This window comes from Eschrichtius robustus, chromosome 20 (genome assembly GCF_028021215.1).
Source record: "Eschrichtius robustus isolate mEscRob2 chromosome 20, mEscRob2.pri, whole genome shotgun sequence".
Taxonomy (NCBI): Eukaryota; Metazoa; Chordata; class Mammalia; order Artiodactyla; family Eschrichtiidae; genus Eschrichtius; species Eschrichtius robustus.
In genome coordinates this window covers 42,148,066-42,166,056 of record NC_090843.1, presented here as the reverse complement: position 1 = coordinate 42,166,056, position 17,991 = coordinate 42,148,066, and the positions used below count along the sequence as shown (strand labels likewise).

The 17,991-nt window shown below is 46.5% G+C and overlaps 1 long non-coding RNA gene across 1 annotated transcript; it reads left to right on the top strand.

The window, feature by feature from the left end:
• Positions 1–9,565: 9,565 nt before the first annotated feature.
• On the top strand, positions 9,566–15,232 carry LOC137755234 (uncharacterized). The gene is made up of 3 exons (XR_011071982.1): positions 9,566–9,623; positions 11,024–12,037; positions 14,899–15,232. It is a non-coding gene; the product is annotated as an uncharacterized lncRNA (long non-coding RNA).
• Positions 15,233–17,991: the final 2,759 nt, after the last annotated feature.

The window sequence follows — 17,991 nt, the reverse complement described above, 5'->3', positions numbered from 1 at the left end:
AACAAACACCTTGGCCCTTTTTGTTTTTCCGAGTTTTACTGCTAATCACTACAGGGAAACAGACAGGAAATAACAATAAGGAGGAAATGACAAAGTTTAAAAATCCCTTAGAGTTTTTACAGTCATGGTCCCTGATTCCCTGAATGAGATGGCACCTGGAAGTACCCTATTTTTATTCTCTCTGGTTGATTCTCATAGCTGATGGATTATGTATAAAAGAGCCTAAAGATTGTACAATATCCAAACGGTGCTGAAGAATCACCTGGATAGAACAGGAACCGTTAGGTGGCAGCACAGGGCGTATCTTTTCCAGTCTTTCTACAACAGGCTGGCGGATGTGAGGCACCAAATTGTCTAGGAAGGGATAACTTAGCACCATCTCAGGGCAAGCATTTGGGCTGAGACCAGGCAGAGGAGAAGAGCCAAGAGGCTCCCGGTCACACTGTGCCCTCAAGTAGCCAGGTGTAGAATTCTTGTCTCCTTCTGTGCCTTTCCCTGATATGCTGATTAGAATCACAGACTTTAAGGGCTGATAAGAATCTTCCAGTCCAACACCTTGACTCTATGACAAGTAAACCGAGGCTTTGAGAGGTTTGACTTGAGTCCAGGTAGCTGTGTCTTTGCACTTTCAGTGGTGCCAGCTTATCCTTCTGACCTGTCCCTCTGGTTAAAAAGCATTTCCTGAGGTCTGCTTAGACTAGTTAAAGACTAATTTTCCTAGTTTCGAAGGTGAAATGAAAAGGGGCATATATAAAATAGATAACTAATAAGGACCTACTGTATAGCACAGGGAACTCTACTCTATACTCTGTAATGGCCTATATGGGAAAAGAATCTAAAAAAGAGTGGATATATGTATATGTATGACTGATTCACTTTGCTGTATAGAACATTGCAAATCCACTGCACTCCAATAAAAATTTTTTAAAAAAGAAAAGGGGTGTCTTTGCCTGTAACAGAGCAGGACTTGGGAAACAGAGACTTACCGGACACAGGTAAACACTGCTTCTACCTACCTAAACCACTGGGGAGAAAATTCAGGGCCCCTATTCCAGAAGGGGAGTTACAGCTCTCAGCACTCTGTACAGGCTGGCATGTGCTCCTTTTTAAGGGACCAGATAGTATAATTGTGGCTCTTATCAAGAGTGGCCTAGCTTGGCAGGGCTGGGCTATGTATACCCAAATAACTCACCAGGCCTTTCAAATTACATGAGTAAAACGGCTCATATTCCTAGAATTTAAACACAAATCCAAACTGCACTATAATAAAATCATGTCCTCAGGCTTCCATTGGTTTAGGGGACAGTCTAGTGATCAAAGGATAAGGCCTTATTGCAAGGTAGCATGTGCTTGAAGGGGTCAGGCCCCAGAAGAAGCATTTTCCCAGAACTATTACCAAGAGAAAGTGTTACTTGTTTATTTTGAAGCACCTTACTTGGTTTTATAGGGCCTTGCCACTCAAACTGTGGTCTTCCAACCAGCAACAACACCTGGAAGCTGGTTAAAAGTGGAGAATCTCCAGCCCAACCCATTCCTGCTAAATCAACATCTCCATTTTAGCAAGATCCCCTGTTGATTCCCATGCATGTTAAAGTGTGAGAAGTGCTGCTTTAGGACATCCTAGAAAAAAGGCCAAAACCAACAACAGACAACACCTTCCTCTCCCCAAATAGTCCCTACCTCACGGAGCTTATAGATTGTTTAACAGCTCAAGCCACATTTTTCATGAAAAATGTCATGCAAATGACCATTAAGAGATGTGTTATTGGGACTTCCCTGGTGGCACAGTGGTTAAGAATCCACTTGCCAATGCAGGGGACACGGGTTCGATCCCTGGTCAGGGAAGATCCCACATGCAGTGGAGCAACTAAGCCCGTGCCACAACTACTGAGCCTGCACTCTAGAGCCCACAAGCCACAACTACTGAGCCCGCGCGCCACAACTACTGAAGCCCGTGCACCTAGAGCCCGTGCTCCGCAACGAGAGAAGCCACCGCAGTGAGAAGCCTGTGCACCACAACGAAGAGTAGCTCCCACTTGCCGCAACTAGAGAAAGCCCGCGGGCAGCAATGAAGACACAACGCAGACAAAAATAAAAAGTAAAATTAAAAAAAAAAGAAATGTGTTATTAATGCCATGTGGGCTGCCCTAGGACACATATTTTGAGAGCGTGCAGAAGGATGATTACGGTTTAGAGGGGTCAGCCTGGGCAGTCTTCCCACGAGCGGTGAAATTTTGATAAGTATGTATGAATGGAGAGGAAAAGGCCTTTCTTTGGGACAGATCGGGGCAAATTGTAAACTCTAGGCAGTGGCCTATAGATGCTTTATTATCTTATGCCTGTCTCCGGACTCTCACTGGATCCTTCCAGCATGTCACAGGTTGCTGTGGCTGCACACACATATAATCTCATCTCATGTTACGTATTTTGGTTTAATCAATGGTTTTCATGGGAATTCTTCAAATGTTCTCACCAATACGCAAACTTTCTTTCTTTTGGATTCAAAAAGGCAGGAGATCCTCACCCCTTTCTTGGGTAGTTGGCTGTGATTTCTAGCTCTTCTTTTATAACTGGGTAAAAGGAAATTCCTTACATGTGCACTCTCCCAAATTGCTAGAGCCTTTCTGACGTGGTGCAAATCTTTTCTGTAAAGCTCTTAATCAGATCTCATAAACGATTAGCCCAAATATGTTTACAGTTTCTAGGTAAAGTTAATCATCCTTGAAGGCCAGGAATTAACATGAAAATGGAGGACTTAGTGGTTCCCCTGTCTTTACGTCTAGATTTAGTTTGCAAAGCAAAAGTGATTGCACAGAAGATGAAATCCAGAGTTTCAGTGTTCATTTTCCAAATGAGCTGGTGTGATTGTAACCCTCTCCTCTTCACAGGCATATGGGATAAACCAGAGTTGTTCCAGGGATGAAACAGTGGGGATGAAATGGAGGGTTATGAGAGCATCCCCACTGGATGCCTGTGGGAAAGCATGCAAGGAGCACCTGCCCCCCTCGCCCTTTCCCCCACCCCAATCCCCAGCTTCCTGAAGTGGCACAAGTAAACTGGAGACTCCAGAAGAGAAATATGATCATGATGAGGAGCTAATACGCTTTAAATAATTCTTTAGAATAGTTCCACCGTAAGCTCAAGGACTCTTCCTCTTATCTGAGCCCTGGTATGGGTCACCGAAATCAGGATGGAGCCCTGAGTCTGTCTGGGTGGGCATCTACCCCTTGGCTTCAGGGCTGCAAGTTCCTCTGCCCAGCAACACTCTGGCAGGGAAGACCCAGATTGCCCAGGAGCGCTGACTGTTCATCTCTGTCAGAGCCTATCATCAAGGAACTTGTCACCAGCTGCCCAGCACACCCAGGGGAAAAAATGGTTCCTATAGTCACAGAGATAATTTGGGTTGATAGGAATAGCATCAGGGAAGAGAATGGCTTCACCAAATCGATACTTGAGCTTTACAAATTAATGCCTTGGCTCTGACTCTCAGTTTGTATTCAGGAGGCCATTGCCCCCAGACAGAGACGCTAAACGGAACAGACATTTCGCTCCAAACAAACAACAGCAAATTCCCTTTTCTTAATGAGGAGTCAAATAGAGACTTGACATATTAAAGAAAATTCATTTAGAACATCCATTAACTGTGAATTTTATAGTGTTCCTTGTGGTATGCTTCTAGAAAATAATGTGGATAAGCTGGAAAAGGAGAGCTGCCTGCCTGGCATGAATGCCTGGTTATAAGAATGAATCTTTCTACATCCATGTTCATAGCAGCATTATTCACAATAGCTAAAAAAATGGGAAAAACCCAAATGTCCACCGATGGATAAATGATAAATAAAATATGGTATATACATATAATGGAATATTATTTAGTCTTAAAAAGGAAGGAAATTCTGATACAAGCTACAGCATAGATGAACATTGAAGACATTATGCTAAGTGAAAAAGCCAATCACAAAAGCACAAACACTGTATGATTCCACTCATATGAAGTACCTAGAATAGTCTACCTCATAGACACAGAAAGCAGAAAGGTGGTTGCCAAGGGACATGAGGTGGGGGAAAGGGGAGTTATTGCTTAGTGGGTACAGAGTTTCAGCTTGGGAAGATAGATGGAGATGGATGGGAGTGATGGTTGCATAACAATGTGAATGTACTCATTGCTACTGAATTGTACACTTAAAAACTGTTAAAACGGTAAATTTATGTTATGTTTATTTTGTCACAATGGCGCGAAAAGATGAATCTTTCACCCATCAGCCAGAGGGCAAGCCCTTCATTTAAAGGGATCTCAACCTCATTGACTCCAAGGAGATTTCTTGGAAATGTTTAGTGGAGTACAAACAGTTTAACCCCTGATTGAGTTTACTTTTGGACATAAATCATAATCATAGGGGTTGACAAACTGATTACATGTCACTTAGCCCTGCAAAAAAACTTAAGATTGCAACATTGTGACAAGTTCTACCAGCTAAGCAGTTTTCCTATCTTGTAAATCAGGACTTTTCAAACTTGAATGTACCTGGGAATCACCAGGGCATCTTGTTTTCTTTTTGTTTGTTTTTTTAATATTTATTTATTTAATTATTTGGCTGCACTGGGTCTTAGTTGTGGCTTGCGGGATCTTCACGGCGGCTCACAGGCTTCTCTCCAGTTGTGGCACTTGCGCTCTGGAGCTCACGGGCTCAGTAGTTGCCCCGTGGCATGTGGGATCTTAGTTCCCCAACCAGGGATCGAACCTGCGTCCCCTGCATTGGAAGGCGGATTCTTAACCACTGGACCACCAGGCAAGTCCCCGGGGCATCTTGTTAATAATGCAGATTCTCATTCAGGTTTGGGGTGGTGCTTGAGATTCTATTTCTCTAACCAGCTCCCTGGTGATGCTGATTCCGCCTGACCGGGGACCTCATTTTAAGCAGCAAGAGTGTAGACCTCTCTTCAGTTAAGTTTCCTGTCCACACCTTGGAGGTAACAGTACCTTTATTAAAACCGAACACATCTCCAGATTTGACTGGAAGGAAAGTCTCTAGGTGATATGAATTATTTCTGGGATCCTCTCACTCTGTTTGCCAACAAAGGTCAGGACTCAGGGATCTATAACTCCTTTTTCTCTAGCCCAAGCATGGACAAATCATAAATAATGCCCTTACTCTTTAGGTATAGGCCAGATCAGCTGCAATTTCCAAAAGCATGCTTGTGGGAAGGAGGGAAGGAAGGAAGAGGGGGAGGGAAGGAAGGAAGAGGGGGAGGAAGGGAGAAAGGGAGAAAAGGAGGGAAGGAGGAGGAAAAGAAGAAAAAGGAAGGGAAGAGGGGAAAGAGGGAGAGAGGAAGAGAAAGAGACAGGGAGAGAGAATGGGAAATAAGAAAAATGTCAAAAGCAAAAGACTTACTTTGAAGGCCTCTATAAGAATCCTTCAGTGGCTCTGTTGCTTTCAGGCTAAAAGTTCAGACTCCACAGAAGGGCTTCTAGGGGCCTAATAAAGTCCTTGCCGACATCTCCCAGCTCATCTCTTGCCATTCCCCTCCATGTAGTCTATGTTCAGCCATAATGAATTCTGTTCTTCCTTGCCTTTACAGTTGCTGTCCCCTTGACCTGCAACCTGACCTCCTCCTTGTATCACATGGCCCAAGTGTTGTCTCTTCTGGAAAAACTTCTCTAACCATGTCACCACCCTCACTTCCTACCCTCTGTGTTCAGTTGTCCTTCTCTGTCTTTAATTGCATACGGTGCTTACCTCTATCATAGCACTTCACAGTATATTTGAATTGTATTCCCTTCTCTATATCCCCCTACCCACCTCTACTGGACTGACTATGAGCTCTTTGAGGGATGGGAAGATGTCTTTTGTCCCTAGCACAGCATCTAGAACATGTGAAGTGCTCAATGTTGGAAGAATGAGTAAATGCAAAAGAACTGTTAACATTGTATGACATTTTTAAAATTAGTTAATTAATTAATTTATTATTTTTGGCTGCATTGGGTCTTCATTGCTGTGCGCGGGCTTTCTCTAGTTGCATCGGGGCTACTCTTCGTTGCGGTGCGCAGGCTTATTGCAGTAGCTTCCCTTGTTGCGGAGCACGGGCTCTCCAGTTCCTCCCCACAATAACCCTTCCTTCAGACCGCTGCCAGAATGTCTTTCTAAAGCCCAAACCTAATATTGTCCTTCCTTTACTTAAAGTCCTTCAACAAATCCCTTTTATCTGTAAAATAAAGTCCAAAGCCCATAGCGAGATCTATGCATGCAGCTCTGGCGACTTACCTCTTACCCCACCTACCTTTTCAACCTCCTCTTCTGACACTCTCCCTCCATACCTCAAGATCCCTCCATACCAAACTATTTCCCATTTCCTCACACACCATGCTGGCTCCTCCTTCAGGGACTTTCCAGATAATCTGGAATTTCAGCCTAGAAAACTCCTGTTATCTTCAAGATCAAATGTAACCTCCTTTGTAAAGACTTCACCTCCAAGCACTCAGTGCATGCTTCTGTTATGGTACCTCTCATGTTATAGTTATTTTTTTATATGCCTCCTCCCCTCCTGGACTGAGTCCCTGGAATGTAGGGGCCACATCTCACTCTGTTTCGTACACTGGCCTTTGACACTGTACTTGGTGCATAGCAAGCCTGCCTTAAATGTTCAATGAGAGACTGACCGAATAACTGAATGAATAAATAACTGACTGTGATACGAGTCAGAATAAGAACGATAAGAAAGGTGCAAATAAACTGTTGCTGTTGGGTGTTCAAAGGACTGAGACTGTAATTGATTGCAAGCTTTCAATGTAACCCTATATATTTGTTTATGTCTTAAAACAAGATTCACTTAAATCCAGCCATGGCCCACTCCTTCTCCAACTTTCACCCCCAAATGAAACTAGTTTTACATTCTGTCTCTGGTATAATAGTAGATCTTTAGATCATTTTAGCTTTGCATATAGTAATCTGGTTTCTTATGATAATTTACCTATTTGAAAATGGAGATTCCTTCTTTCTTCCAAGAAGGATTTAAGTGGCAGCCTCATAACTGATTATGTGTTCTTACAGTAGCTTCTTGTATAGAAAGTACCCAAAAAATGTTCATTGAATGAGGAAGTAAAGGATTGCTTAGGCCCCAGTGATACTCTTGAGTTGCTTGGCAAGTACTGAGACCTCTTGAGAAGTAGCTGGGTACTTAGCTGGAGCACTCTTCCTACCCTGCAGGTTTGATGTCATTTCTGTCTGTTTTCAACTCATTTGGGTTATATTTTGTTTCACACAGATCTTTTGAACTTAGTACACTGAAGTCCTGTGGCTCCTATAGTGCTAATCTGCTCCAGTGTGGTTAATGTCTAACCCCTAAACCGCTGGCTGAATGTCCATAAATCTGAAAGAATAACAAGCAGAGGCCAACAGATAGCTTGGGTTTATTTAGTGACAGGTGCTTTGTGGCTATCACCTCAGTCCTCTCAGGCACCTTATTCTCCTTTCCATAAAGAAAAAGGGGACCACAAAGCAGGAGAATCCAACTGGAGGGCAGTTCCTAAGGGGCCAAATCAAGGAGCAAAGTCTATTAACCTCCATGACTTAAGGGGCCTGTTGTGTAATGGGGCCCTGCACAGAATTCAGAATCCAGATCTCTGATTCCTAGGCCTGTGCTTGACTCACCAGGTAATAACGGGATATCTGTGTTTTCTGCAAGCTGAATTGTTCCCTCCGAGCAGAATCATTTTATGTATTTTCTTTTCCTTCTACAATATTATGGACAGTTATTGGTTGCTGCCCTTTCTCTCTTCCTACTAGGTCCCCAAATTTTTCTTCCTTCCTTCCCTCCTTCCTTCCTTTTTTTTTTTCCTTTTCTTTTCACACCCACGGGAAGGGGGAAGGGAGGACACAAAGCCTGAAGCACGGGCTTCCCTAGTGGCACAGTGGTTAAGAATCTGCCTGCCAATGCAGGAGACACGGGTTCGAGCCCTGGTCCCGGAAGATCCCACATGCCGCGGAGCAACTAAGCTGGTGCACCACAACTACTGAAGCCTGCGCGCCTAGAGCCCGTGCTCCCAACAAGAGAAGCCACCGCAGTGAGAAGCCTGCGCACCGCAACAAAGAGTAGCAACCAGAGAAAAGCCCGCGTGCAGCAACGAAGACCCAAAAATAAAACATAAATAAAATTTAAAAAAGAAAAAAAGCCTCGAGCACTCCCTGGGGCCATTCCCTCCCACGCTGCCTCGAGGAAGGCCCTTGGGCCCATCCCATTCCTAAGCGGGCCCTCCCAACCCTCCGGCGGCCCCAGGGGCTCCTGAGACCCCCCTCCGAGAGCCCCCACAGCCCAGCCTGAGCCCCACCACCGCGCTCACTACGACGGCGGAGGGCGCTCTGCTCGCAGCCGCCTGGACGCCCGCTGTCTCCCCGCGCCCGCAGCTCTTCGCCCCCTGTGCCCGGCCGCACTGAGGGTAGGGTCCACGAATTTCTGAGTCATGTGGGATGGGCCCCACTGGGTTTAAGCCCATCAGTGCATCCCATCACACTGAGCCCGGTCGTTGCTTTAAGGATGGCCTGTGACCTAGAATGGTCTCGTCAGAGTGGACCTCAGAGGTGTGCAGGGGATGCTGGGACTTGAGCTCTTCTCAGGCCAGTTGGTAAATGACGTATCCTATTTCCGCTGCAGCCATAGTGGGAAGGTTGAAGCCGCCAGGAGAGGGGAGGGGTTCCGTCATGTGGCAGCAAAAGAACGAATCCTGCCCAGGGGAAGCAGAGCCAAGGAATGGAGCCCTGTTGTTTGGTTCCTGGATCAAATTGTGCCTGGATCCCCAGTGAGCCAATAATTTTTCTTTATTGCTTAAGCTTGTTTGAAGTTGTTTTATTTCACTTGGAACATTAAATTTCTAATTGATACACCCTAGTTACATTATAAACGGTGTGACAACAGAGAGGGTCCATCTTGATCACCCTTGGCACGTAGTAGACATTCAATAAACAAAGTTTGAATGGACGCATTTCAGCTGGAAGGAACACCCTATTAACTCCCCTTTACTCATCTGACAGCTAAGGAACCTGGTGATCTGTAGGAAAGTAGTGATGTGGATCTAGACACCAGGATCTCAACCCAACACAAGGCTTTTTCTAACTACCAGGAAGTCTCCCAGTAAATGTTGGGGGCTTCGAGGAGGCCCCAAGATAGCAATCACCCCCTTTTCTCTGCAAGTTTTTGAACTAAATCAGAGGTAAGATAACAGTAAGCTAGATGAGGACCAAAAATGCCCTTTATAACTAATAAACCTGATATTTAGAGAATGTGGCTTATATTGTCAGGTACATGAGCTTCCCAATACTCAAACTCAGCATTAGACAGACCTGGCCACTCAGTGACACGCAGCTGGGCCAAAATGGGCCACCCCCTCCCACCCTGCAGGAGCAGTGTGGGCTCCCAAGAGAAAAGGAAGAGGAGATGTTTAAGAGGCACAGATTCTCCTTCGAAACTCAACAGTCCTATTAAACCACTCCTCCTTCCCAGGGAAGAATGAGGGGGTGCAGAGCAATCGGGAGTGTTATGCTAATTGGGCTTCTTTCACCAGGAAGAAAACAGCAAGAGTGGAAAGACGACGACGTCTCTCTAGCACAAGTCAAGTGTGGTTTGGTCAGGTCAGTTGATTTCTGCTTTCTTTTCAATCAAAATGGGTTCTTTTTCAAAGTGATGAAGTATGTTTGCTGTCTAAAATATCATTCTCCATGGAATTACCTCACCCACCACAGTAATATCAAGCTCCCAAAGGAGTTAAAGATCTTCATTTAAAATCATGCAAAGTTCAAAGGAAGAACCAAGAATTCATGATAAAAGTACACAATCGAGGGCACTAGATGGCAATCATCCTTGTGTTCGCACACCATGCCCATCAAAGGCGTTTCAAGAGCACTGAAATCTCACACACTTCCCACGCCGACTGTCAGTTTCTTTCTCGCTGATCTCAGAGCCACACGGTGCCTATTAGTCACCAGAGAGCAGAGCCAAAGTTTAACTCCTTGGTGGCGTAGGGGAAACGGCACTTCAAATTGGATTCCAGGAATCTAGGGAAATATTTGACAGGAAGCCTGTTACAGTGTTCCCAACTTGCCCAATGTCAAGGCTGGAGCTGGAAGCATTTTTCGAAACAAATGGTCAGTTTAGCAATATGACTGTCTGCACATGCTTTTCGTTTTATTCACCAGGGCACTTCTTCCTGCTCCAGGTTTTTTTGTTTGTTTCTTAAGGTAAACATTTACCATTCAGGCTTCAAGAGGCATTCCAAAAAAACCCATTGTTTGTAAATTTGAAGTTTGGTGGACAAAAAAATTACCACATCAACTGGACAACAATAATCCCCCAAATTAGCCAATAATACATGTAAAATTCAGCGGGTTTTACTGCAAGCGGTGGTGTTGGCTGTTTAATGTGACTGAGCACAGTTAGGGCCAGAATGCCCTGAACCCAGCATGGATCTCTTCTGGTCTGGCTGCTAAGACAAAGCTTTGATCTCATCCTGAGAAGCTCTCTGGCAGACTTCTTGCTGGAGGTCAGGAAGCAGGTTTCATTGGCCAGTCCTCGAGAGAACCCAAGCTAACAGTGGAAACCCAGATTGAAACAATATGTTCCCATCCTCTCTTCTCAAATGCAAAGCTGTTTTCTCATCTATTACCTGCCCCTATTTTTACCATGAGAAGCTCTCCAATGTCACTTTAGCTATCGATAATTGGCAGTGAGTTTTGCAACTAACAGCAGCCCAGAATCAATTTCAAGGAGTTACATAGAAACCATTTCCAAAAAAGCACATTTGGGGATTACTCACTGCTTGCCTTTCCTCAATCCTTTTCTTACCCCACACATCATCTGCTGGAAGAACCTGAAACTTGAACCATGTGCCTAAATGCCCAGTTCTGAGTGTGTGGTAGATCTTTGAGAAATTCTCTGATTGATGTGTACCTAAGGAAAGGAATGGGCAGTTCCATAAGGAGTTGCTGTGTAATTCATAACAAAGAGCTGACTCATAACTCCTTTCTAATTTCAGACCAAAGCCCTCAGGGAAAGATTTGGGTAAAAAACTTGGCCTCAGAGAAAAGCCACTGAAGTTTATTTGTTCCCCCGAAGAAAAGCAATAGAGAATTGCCAACTGTGATGGGCACATCTCAGTCTTTGCTGGTTTATCTTGCATCAGCCATACCAACGATGGCCCTCTGTGAAGCTGAACTTCCCACCCACCTCACCCAAGCCACGTGGCGACATAACCCAAGGCTTTGGTGAGTTTCTGAGCTTCTGCTCACACGTGGCATGGAGGGAGCCAGCCCTCTCACCAATGCCCTCTAAATGACACTTCCAACACTGAAGACTGCGGGGCCTCCAATCACTTGAGAACTGGGAGGCGGATATTTATAGAGACATTCTGTCATCTGGGCAGCCTCGAGTGGATTTTTTTTTTTTTTTTCTATCTTTCTTCAGTCCTGATCTGGTGGGTTTGGGGCAAGAAAGCCTCCAAGGGCAGCAACCTAGGAGGAAGTGCTTGCTAATGCAAGAGGTGGGGCAAGGGGGCAGCCAGGGGGAGCCTGGAGCTGCTCAGGCTCCTGGAACCCTCAGCAGCTCAGGCCAAGACTTCCCCTCCTGATTCCACATCAAGCTTCTTTAAATCAGCCTCAGCCGAGCAGCTGTCACGGGGCCTGGTGTTTACAGCCGAGCCCGAGACAACAGAACCACGGAGATGCCGCCCCTGTTTCTATACTGACCCAGTGGTCAAGGAATCATCCCCTGGGCCCGAGGACAACCTTTGTTGTTTCCTCTCTGCAAAACACCAGAATGCCTTTGCCTTGAAGAGGTCGACTCTGTTGTCAGCTGTGGGAAAAAACAGCCAGAGCTGCTATTTACACCCTGAACTGCAAGCTGGGTAAAAATAGCACTAGCAGCTTGGTCCAGCTTCAAACCCCGCTGCAGAAAGAGATTATTTCTGGAAGAGAAGATTTTCCTCCCCACCCACAGATCTGAAAATGGTCACCTCCCTGGAGGAGAAGAGGAGAGACAACCCCACGCAAAGGTGAAATATACCCACTTCTCCACCCCCCCTGCCAAGGACAGTGCACCAAGAGCCAGACTAGAAATGCCCTCCCCTGACAGCCAGGTCAGGCCCCAGCACAGACCCGCAGGTGACCTAGTTCAAGGTACAGTGGGAATTAATTAACTTTGACTACAGTGAGAGGAGGCGCTCTCTGAACCTAGAGGCTGCCATCATCCTGTTGACTGTTATTGCTGGTAGGCTACTTGTTTGCCTTTCCAAAAAAGGAAGAAAAAAGAATTGACCAAAAGAGTACATAAGACCCCAAAACAAGAGCCTAGATGATCTACTGCCTGAGGGCTTGGAAACTACCAAGCTTGTTCTGGTCCCACCTCTGTATTTGGGGTGCCCTGACTGCTGGGGGCTGAAACTCTTCCCTCATGTAAGTGCTAGAGTTTAGGACCTGGTGTTTGGGATCCCGGAATTTCTTTCAGGTTCAGGAAGTGGCCCCTATGACGATCAGTGGAAGGAAAGTCACTTCTTTCTTTTCTATGAAAAGGTATTTTATAGATACATATAACTGTGTAGATTATGACGCCTTTGTAATTTTAAAGAGATATACACATATGGATAGTTCCTAGGATACATGAAAAACATCAGAGAAAAATACCAGATCAATGGTGTCATTCAATTGTCCTATAATCTGAAAGTGCCCAGGCCACCCAGAGCTGAGCCCAATAGGTGCTTAATAAATATATTTAGGAAGGAAGGGGAAAAAAGTCTCCCACATCCTATCTGCATCTGAACCTCCTTCTTCAGAGATCCAGGAACCAAAATGAATCTTCTACTTTGAGGAAACATACCTAGACATGCCTAACCAACTAAAGGAAAGGTGAGAAGATTATAACATATTACTCCCCCACTTCTCAGCACCTCCCAGCAACACACATACAGACCTTTACCACCTTGAGCTCAGCATGAGTACTGGAGTAGCAACAGAGGGGAGACAGCTGGGTCAAGGTAGAAGAAGCAGAAAAGATAGGGATGTGCTTTGGGCACAAGAGCTGGAAGCCTGGCTTTTCCTCTGGCCTCAGACAGACCTAGTTTTTAGTACGATCTTTGTCAGCTACTGTGTGACCAAGTCACTTTACCTTTCTGAATCTCACTTTTTTCCCCTTAGAAGAGGGGTAATAATCCCCCCCTGTGGGGGCTGGTACAGACTAAATGTAGCAACATATGCAGAACATGTGTTCTTTCAGTGCCTGGTACAGAGTAAGGGATACGCTGAACCCAGCATCCAGGAGCAGTTCTATTTTTCCTGTGGCATGCCATGGCCAGATTTTGGAATCTATCCTGCTTCCAGCTGCCAGAGGATGGCAAGTCTACCGAATGGCTAAAGTCTTAACTCCCTGAAGAAGGCATTACATCAACAGAAATTACTGAAAACTTTCTCCCACATTATCAGGCCCTTCTGCACCATGCCCTTCATCCTCCCCTTGCACCTTTCTGTAACACCCACTTCCCCAAGCCTTATCAAGAAGCCAGAAATAGAATCTCCCTGCTCTGACGTCTCTGCCAATGGGAAGGTCTGGCCAGCCAAGGGCTGGGTCAGCACTGGCTTCTCAGTTGAGAGAGACCACAGAAATGTAGCTCCCGCACCTTTCCGAGACGCACTGACTGATGACATCGTGAGGGAAGCGTGGCTGCTCTGCTGAGTCATAGCTATTTATTTGTTCTCAGGTCTCTGAGACACCCCAAGGACCTGGGAAAGACAGCCGTATATCCCTTTGATTAGGGCTGCTTCAGGTTTCTATTTCCAAAGTTGAGAAATCCAGACAGAAATCCAGGTCCTCTGGCCCAGGAACGAAAAGAGCTCAGGTCTCTCTCTCTCACTGACCTCTGACCAAGGATTGTAGGCCAAGGTGGCCAGGTTCGCCCCTCCAGTCTAAGTCAGCTTCCTCCTGAGTCAGCTTTCTTCACCTCCCTATTAATAGCCACTGCTTTGGCTGGCTCCTTTCACAGTATGATTACAGTTTAATCATACATCTCAAATAAGGAAGCAGCAAACTTCCTGGAGCTGGGCTGCCGAGGGCTGGGAGAGCTCAGGCTCCATCCCAGAAGGCAGAGGCAGAGGCTTGTCTCCTGCAGAAGGATAGAGATCCAGGTGACTGGTCTCCGAGACAAGACACTGCTTTGGGGTTTCTGTCTTGCTGAGCTGCCTCTGGTTTAGGGCAGGAGACAATAATACAGGCTAACTTTCATTTTATTGGAGCTTTTATCCCCGCAGATATTCCTGGGCAGATATTCCTGGACTGAAAAAGTATGGTTCTTATCCAATGATGCAGATCCTTCAGCTACCTTGGATGGAAGTTTGGGCCAAGTTAACATTAGTCCCTACCGAAGTCACCTTTTCTCTGACACTACAGTAGCAAGGTGGCCTACTTAGAGAGACTCGGGTTGTCTGGACGGGACAGGGTGCCGAGAGCAGATTGAACCCCAGCAAAAGAAAAATGCCCCCCTCCTACCCCTCCTCTGTCACTCCCCAGTAAAAGCAAACAGCTAAACAATCTTTAGTGTTAGATTCATACTGATGAGTAATGTATTTGGGTTACCCTGTAATTTGTTCCAGCATTCTTGTTCTTCATGGGTCCTGGATGGGAAGAACACACAAATTTAGGAGCCAGGCAACCTGAGTACAAATTCTGACTCAGTCTCTCAGCTGAGGGGCTTAGTAAATTTATTCTATCTTTCTGAACCTCCATCTTCTCATGTATATAAAAGAAATAATAATCTATCCTGAAATGGTTTTATACCAGTGAAGTGAGACAACTTTGGAAAATATGCTTAGTACAGTGCCTGGAATATAGTAGGTGATCAATAAACAGTCTTAACTTTATTTCCAGAAAATAAAATGTGGGGCTCCCCTGGTGGCGCAGTGGTTGGGAATCCACCTGCCAATGCAAGGGACACGGGTTCAAGCCCTGGTCCGGGAAGATCCCACGTGCCGCGGAGCAACTAGGCCCGTGCGCCACAACTACTGAGCCTGCGCTCTAGAGCCTGCGAGCCACAACTACTGAGCCCGCATGCCACAACTACTGAAGCCCACGCGCCTAGAGCCCGTGCTCCGCAACGAGAGGCCACTGCAATGAGAAGTCCGCACACCGCAACGAAGAGTAGCCCCTGCTCGCCACAACTAGAGAAAAGCCCGTGCACAGCAACGAAGACCCAATGCAGCCAAAAATAAGTAAATAAAATAAAATAATTTTTTTTTTAATTAAAAGAAAATAAAATGTGAGGGCAAATCAAGGTCATCCAAGCCCCTCACACTAGTGGGAAAAAAATGGCCATCATCTCTAAATGTGCAGACCCACGACGGGAACCTCTCTGATATGAAAGCCCATAAGAACAAGCAGAACTTTGTTTCCCTTCCTTAGATTCCTACCATTTAGAAGTCCCAAAGAGAGGCCCAGTCTCGACTGTGACGCATCTTGCTGAGGCCATAGTGAGGAGTCTCCTGACTCCATTTATCTTCTCTCATGACACTTATCAGAGGTCTCACAGTTGACAAGTAAAGGATGGCACTGGGAAGAACGGGTAGGCACCGCGTAGGGTCTGTATGCTCAGCTACATTTCAAGGTCCCCCCTTAAAAGAACCAGGTCAATCAGGCCTCATGGGCGAACCCTGCTCTCACGAAGGCCAAAGGAGAAACAAAACATCATGCCTGCCCCGTTTTTCAACCTGCTGAGAAATAATCTGACCCTCAAACACCTGCTTATAAGATGGCAAATAATGGTCCCCTTAACCCAGTACCAGCTGGCTTCCCTCAGCTACTACTTCCAGCCTAGGAGGGTGACAGACTTTGTTCTTGCAGCAGCTTGCTTCCTTCTCGCTTGCCAACAGCCGGCATGTATCTGATGGGAGCTGGCGGGAGCTCCTGGCAGCACAAAGTGGGGCAAGCCCCAGCATGACCTGCCCCCCGCTGGGCACTGAGTGGGGGCTGGCGTGGGGAGGAGAGACCAGGGCTGAGTTGACTTAGGCTCGTTTCCATAAAAGCAGCCCCCAATCCCCTGCACCTCAGTAGGCAAAGGGGTAGGACTTCCTCAGACACCTCTTGGGGAGTGGTCCTGACTTCCCCTTTGGACCTATCCTTGGTATTAACCTAACATGATTTTACTCATACGCAGATGTTGAGGGGAATGAACACACTGTAATTTATTTCCATGCCACAGAGACCACCCGTCTGAGGATCGGCCACCCAGACACCATTCACTCCTTCGCTCATGCAACAAACAGTTTTTGAACATTGCCCTCCCACCAGCCCCGTTCTGGGTTCTGAACACACATTGGTGAATAAAAAAACGATGGTCTTTGCCCTAGGGGGAGAATCAGACACAGAATGTGAACATTAGTAAGTATGTAATTCCAATTGTGAGAAATGGTGGTAAGAGAAGCGCTCGGATGCAGTAATAGAGAATGATAGTGGGGGGAGTTCCCAGGCGGTCCAGTGGTTAGGACTCCAGGCTTTCACTGCCAAGGGCCCAGGTTCAATCCCTGGTCAGGGAACTAAGATCCCACAAGCTGCTCAGCTCGGCAAAAAAAAAAAAAAAAGAGAGAATGATGGTGGGGGTGAGGGGTGTCTTATTTAGAGAAGAAGGTCAAGGGAGGCCACTCTGAGGAGGTGACATTTAAAAACTTGATGGGATTTCGGTGGCAATTGTCTATGAAGTTCCCCCCTCACTGCTCAGCTAATTCCCTTCTCTCCTAATGAAAGACTGTAAGGAGAACAAAACAGTATCTCAGCCAGGGATGCAGTGAAGAACATCCTGGGAGAAGGAAGGGGACTACAAAAGAAGTAGATACTGTGGGCATATCTACTTCTCTTCCCTCTCCTGCACCCCAGCACCCATTTGTCCTCTGTCCAGGGCCTTCCTGGCACACATGTGTCCCTACAAACCCTTCCTTGTTCCTCTCACCTGGCAGGTTCTCATTACGGTGAGGACATTGCCCACCACCGGCACAGCCCAGAGGAGCCCAGGCTCACTGTCTTTGAAAACAGTTTTCTCCAAGGTCCCCACAGGATTCTGTCCTTGAATCTCCAGAAGCCAAATAGCTCTGATCTGCAGTAGATAAAACTCATCATTCCTGCTGGGCCAGCAGGCTCATTACAGAGTCTTCTTTCTCCAACTCTTTATCTCAGGATTGTTTTCCTGAATTAGTATCAGCTAGGTTGACATCAGTGCCATCTACCACCTACATTAAGGAGTTGGCCCTCTAGACCAGCAGTCCCCAACCTTTCTGGCACCAGGGACCGGTTTCGTAGAAGACAATTTTTTCACGGACGGAGCGGGGGCGATGGTTCAGGCAGTAATGCGAGCAATGGGGAGAGATGGGGATCGATGGGGAGCAGGTGAATCTTTGCTTGCTGGCACGCCACTCACCTCCTGCTGTGCGGCCTGGTTCCTAACAGGCTGCAGACCCTTACTGGTCCGCAGCCCGGGGGTTGGGGACCCCTGCTCTAGACTGTTGGGGAACCAGCCCAGATATCAGAGCCAGACAGACGTGGATTTGAATCCCAGGTCCCCACTTTTTTTTTTTAATATATGTATTTTTTTATATTTATTTTGTCTGCCCCAGGTCTTAGTTGCAGCACACGGGATATTCCTTGCAGCATGTGGGATCTTTTAGTTGCAGCATGTGGACTCTTAGTTGCAGCATGTGGGCTTCTTAGTTGCGGCATGCATGCGGGATCCAGTCCCCTGACCAGGGATCGAACCCAGGCCCCCTGCCTTGGGAGCACGGAGTCTTACCCACTGGACCAGGGAAGCCCCCCAGCTCCCCACTTTAACCAGCTCTGTGACCTTGGGCAAGTCAGGAGTCTTCTCTGGGCCTCAGGTTCCTTACATGCAAGACGAGGAGGGGGAAACTGCTTACTCTGCAGACTGGATGTAAGAATTAGCCAAGAGGGAGGCAAGGTGGATGAAATGTAGTAGTGCAC